Source organism: Chenopodium album, chromosome 8, assembly GCF_948465745.1.
Source record: "Chenopodium album chromosome 8, dcCheAlbu1.1, whole genome shotgun sequence".
NCBI classification, from domain to species: domain Eukaryota; kingdom Viridiplantae; phylum Streptophyta; class Magnoliopsida; order Caryophyllales; family Amaranthaceae; genus Chenopodium; species Chenopodium album.
The window spans coordinates 5029495-5035368 of record NC_137841.1 but is presented as its reverse complement, the minus strand read 5'-3'; the positions used below and the strand labels follow the sequence as shown (position 1 = coordinate 5035368).

Here is a 5874-nt window from a genome sequence, read left to right as displayed (position 1 = left end):
AAATCAATAAAAATATTTATAGGTGTAACATCACAAATGTACCGATAAGTCTAATTCAAAGTAATTTGTAGTCTTAGTCAAAGTATGTACTCCGTAACTACTTTAAAAACGCTCACGGAACAAATTCCTTCATGGTGAATAACGGGAACAAAAGTAGAACTAGAACTCGAACTTTGGTCTCGCCTAGATGCGATTGTACTTACGTAGACATGTGATGCAAAATTGAACAATTCAATCTTCCACACACAATGATGGAGAAGGATGATAGTGTCCAATACTATATGTCTATATCGAGAGATTAGCGAGAATTTTTTCACAGCTAGGAAAATCCTTCCTAGGGAACAACCCTAGAGGAATAAAAAAAACCTCCCAAGGAGAAAATAAATCTAGAGGGAACTCACAGATTGTACTAAGTTTTTTTTTCTTTCAAAAAAACAAGTAAAAGCTAAGATTATATTGATATTATATATAAAAATAAAGAAGAGTTCACGAAAATTTTCAAAATATAAGATAGTCAATGTAAGGACGAAGGTAAATATACTAGCTTGATTTATTTTTCGTGCTTCGAATTAAGAGTGAATTGGATAGTATGCAAAAGAAAAACCAGCCATCTTAAGTTTTTCTAGCATTTGATCAAATTGTCTCACCATTGTAGGAGTCAAGTAATTGGTCCAATCTCCAACCTCCCCTTTCCTAAAGTAAGCCTTGTTCTCAAATCTTTGTCCAACGATCTTGCCACTCTTGTTGACCTCCATTTCTTTCATACTTTTAAGGCTACAAAGCTCTATTATCATTTCTATAACATTTTCTTCCTCTTCCTCCTTCGTAAACGGGCAACCTACAAATTCCGCCAACCTTTTCAAATGATCTCTCGGTTCCTTCTTTAGGCCTTCATATTCCAAGAATAACACCTTTTCCGGATTTTGCTTGCTCTTCTTCTCATAGTCCAACACATGATCTTCATATGGCCCCCATGGGAAGACCCCCGAGCAAAACATACCTACGTATTTCTCCATCATTTCAAGATCGGGTTTAAGTCCCTTGCATCCTTCAAATTCTTGGAAAAAATGCCATAACGAAACAAAGGTGTCTAAAGGATTTCGACAAACATAAACAACTCGACATTTTGAAGTCTTGATTGTATCAGGCAATGATCGATAAGGCATGTGGGTAGCAAAGAGTCGAGGTAAGGGTATTTTAGATAAGTCTGGTTGTTTCCCATTGACTTTTTCGTAAACTTTAGTCTCTAATGTCTTGATGAGCTCATGAGGATTTTTGGTGTGAAAGGGGTGATGAGTAAAATCGTTTGATATTGTTGGACGATTTACAATGGCAAAAATGAGAGATTTAAGCCATGTTGTGCCGGTTTTTAGTAGGCTTGCTAAGATGATATCAGTATCATGAGCTTGAAAGTGGGTTTTGAATGCGATAATTCCCTCCAAAATATAACTTAGGCACCATAAACCTTGATAGAGGTACATAGGCCAAACAAACCATGTTTCTTTAGGGAGGGATAGTTGTAGCTCTTTGATTTCATGATCTTGATCTTGATCTTGATCTTGAGGGTTTGTTGGCTCTAAGGTTGCCATATGAATTAATTATGTGGGTATGATAACAAAGGCGAAATATTGTACCTACATGTAGTACAATTCCTCTCCTTAGTCTCCTAAGTTTATAGTTGTTTTCCTTGTCAAAATTAAATTAAAAAAAAAAGTTATAGTTGTTGTCTATAATTTTATTTTATTTTTTATAAATAAATTATGAAATTTTCATCAGTGATATTCAAGAGTCAAGACGTGTTAGTTACAACTGCTCTAGCTATGACATATGCATTATGCAACATTGATTGTCTATACATATGCATTATGCAACATTTTTTTTATAATAGATATGCATTATGCAACATTGATTGTCTGTACATATGCATTATAACACGTATATACATTAATACATATGCATTATAACACGTATATACATTAATACATATGCAATAATTATATTTTTGCAAACAAAAAATCATCTTATGACATTATAATTTAACAAAAAATATATTTTAATGTTAGGGATTTTATCTAAACTAGGGCAGCTAACGCGCGCGATGCGCGCAGAGTGGCTTGTCCTTTCTTGATGTTTATCATGGATTGTGTTTAAACACTTTACGACATTGGGGTTATAGTAAATAGTTTGATAAATTAATGAAATGTGTATATTGGGTTGTTTTAAAACTTTTCATTTTTCATGCACGACTTTTAAAGTTGTTTACAATTTTTTTTTTCACAAAACATCTATGCAATTATTCAACAATACAATATTGCAATATAGGTGGCGTTTAAATTTACCTATAATATATTTACCTATAATATAAATAAATAATATAAAGTGCATAAATGTAAGGAGAAGGAAAACTCAACACTCATTATTACATCTGTACACGTGGAATGACATAAATGTAAAAAATTATATATCGGGGTAAGAACGTAAACAAATATTTTGAAGGGCATATAGGTCCGTGCACTATTCATAAGCGCAATCTCCTACTTTTTATAAGGTAGGGATATTCAATGAATATTTAAATTAATGTGAAAGGAATATTAATTTTACTTTTAATAATTAAATCAGTATCATCAACAAATGAAATTGCATTTGAAATTACATAAAATAAAATTTTATATTCAAGGTAATTAAAACGGTGAATTAGATTCAATTTTGGGTGGAGGCGGTGGGGGCGGTTCATCTCCTCCAGCCATTGTCGATTACACAGGGGATAAAAACAGAGGAAATTTTTTTTTAACCTGGCTCCGATACCATGTAGAATTATGTAAACGTACAGCTTAACCTTTCATTAATCGAGGCAAAACATAAATGCTAATTCCTAGTGTTACCTTAATTAGGTTACTAGAAATTAGGAAACAATACTATCTAATATTCCCCAAAATATATCCTCAATAACTTCTAATATAAATTAAATCAAGATATTTTAGGATTAGCCACTACAAAATTAAGTCAATATAGAAACAACTAAAATTTGTTGTTATTCACCAAAAATCTGTTGTCAACTCTAGTTAGCAACGGGTTGAAAATGGAAATTTGTTGTTGCTAAAAGGCTTGCAATTGTTATCATGGGATTTTAGCTACCAGTTGCAAAACAATTTTGTTGTAATATTACATGCATTTAAATATAGTTTCCATGATGGTTGTTGTTTTTGGCAACGAATCACCATTGGTTGTTGCTAAAAGTAGCAACAAATTGGTAGAAGTCGAACCTGTGACCTTAAAGTCGCATGATGAAACTCTTACCAACAATACCAAGTACTATTTGTTTGCTTCTATGCACATAAATAAGTGAATGAAAGATTAGAGATAGAATTGAAAAATCTATCCCTAAATTAGGAAAAAATAGAAAAATCCGGCTCTAAAATAGAGACATAATAGAAATCCGTCTCTATTTGATGTTATTAAAGCAACAAATAATAAGAGTATTTTCAATGGCAACAAAAATAAAAATGGCCTACATATAAATTGACAACAATATGTAACACAACAAACTTGTTTTCAATGGCAATAAACTAGACTTTAATGTCCGTTAAAAGAAAAAAAACACTAGAATTTAATGTCATTATAACAACAAATAATAAGAACAATATCTCCAATGGCAACAAATAAAAATTGCATTGTCATTAATTGACATTGGTAAATGGTAACAAATAAAAAATATGTTGTCATCTAGCAACAATAGTTTAAACGACTTGTTTCTAATGGCAACAATTCAAAAATCATTCCCTTTGATTGTTTTTAAATCAATACAAATAAAATATCAGATGTCATAGTTTGTTGTAGGGATGTTAGTGGGGCGGGTCAAGTAGGAAACCTGCCCCAGGCCATCCCCACCCCAATTGAGTGAGGATGGGTCTTGGTTTAGCGGGTGGTGGGGCGGGGATAAAAATATACCCGCCATGGGTGATGGGACGGGGGTAGATTTTACATTGTACCTAGCCCATCCTCGCCCCGCCTCACCCGCCCCACTTCGTACCCGCCTCATCCCTACCTCAAACCCACATCTATATATTTTTTAAAACAAAATTATATATTTTTATACTATTTTATAAAAAAAATTATGTAAAATAAATAGTAGATATAATAATTGTAATACACTAATATTATAGCTAAAAGAGTGTGTAATATTTCTTCACAAAAAAAAAAAGTGTAATATTAACAATATTTTTTTTTTCTTGTAATCTATATTAATTATTTTGAATTGTGTATTGGAAGGCGGGGATTAGGCGGGGATTAGGCGGGTCTTAGGTGGGGATTAAATGGGGATGTATATCTAAGTCAGGGTGGGGCGAGGATGGTTTTGAAATTGTACCCGGCGGGACGGGGATGAGGATGAATTTTGGACCAGCCACGGGGATGGAAATGGGGATGTGAATGAAATTTTTTGGTGGGGACAGGGATGTGAAGACCAACATGCGCCCCGCCCCGTCCCATTAACATCTATAGTTTGTTGCTATATGGCAACAAGACAAAAATATGATGCCATCTAGTAACAACTAATAAGACAATTTGTTTTTAACAACAACAAATAAATAAAAAACACGTAGCTATTAATTATTAAAAAGTAAAACATAAAATGTCGCTTTTAATTAGGCAATGAAAAAAATTATTTTCGTTGCTATTTAGCAACGTTTTAAAATTTTTGTTGCCAAACTTAATTTTTAAAAAACTTTTATTTTGTAGTGAGCGTGTTTTCTATAAGGTCGGCCACACTGTATGCAAAGACGGATCTAGGATTGATGCATAGGGCAGACCATACATGATACATAGTATGAAGTAATAGAAAAGGCTATCAAAAAAGAATCCAAAGTTGCTAGCTATGGGATTAGAACCCACAATCCCACAACCTACAACACCATTATACGTACTAAAGGCCTAATAACCATCTCTGCTAAGCATATTTCATGTAACAAAAGACAATAATATAGCATATAAACTGCATTTTCAGGGCATAGGGCGGGCCATGGCCTGGGTAGGCCCTCCCCTAGATCTATCCATGACTGTATGGCTGCTTGTAAAATAACAAAATGATCTGACCCCTATATAATACTTAAAGAGTAATCCCTATTATACACTGATAGAGTAACACCTTACATATATACTAAGGGCATGTTGTCTTCAGGTTATTTTCAGTTTAGCTCTAATAAGTTCAATTTAGTTCAGTTCTTTATTTCTTTCTCTCATAAAATATTCAGTTTAGTTCAGTTAATCAGAACAGACCCTTGTTGAGTAACTCTAAAACACCAATAGAGTAACCCTTACAAAACTGATCGAGTAACTCCTATAAATAACCCATATAACGCTAATCAAGTATGGAGTAACTAACATCATAGTGGCTAACCACATATAAAAATTAATTAATGTTTAGGGATTTTTATATCCATAACATTATTGAGATTGTATTACAATCAACATCAACAATTCAAAATTAAACTATACTCCCTCCGTTTTTAAATACTTGCTTCATTTCTCCATGCGCGGAGTTTTAGGAAAAATTGGAGAAAGTAATAAAACATGGAGGTAGTTGAGTAGTTGAGAAAATAAAAAAAATTGTAAAAAGCAAAAGTAGTGGAAGAATAGGAGGAGAGAGAGTATTATGTTGGATCCACTAAGTGTGAGAAATGATTTAAATATTGTTAAAACTTTCAATAAAAAGAAATGGAGCAAGTATTTAAAAACGGCCAAAAAAGAAAAGTGAAGCAAGTATTTAAAAACGGAGGGAGTATAATCCATGAATACATATTGTACTTGAACAACAGTACATAACTTGAAAAACTTATTTGTATTTAAGATTAAACAAATTAAGAACAAATAGCCACC

General features: G+C 32.8%; 1 pseudogene; it reads right to left on the bottom strand.

The window, feature by feature from the left end:
- Nucleotides 1-569: 569 nt before the first annotated feature.
- LOC145642659 (cytosolic sulfotransferase 5 pseudogene) lies at nucleotides 570-1589 on the bottom strand (annotated as a pseudogene).
- Between the last annotated feature and the right edge of the window lie 4285 nt (nucleotides 1590-5874).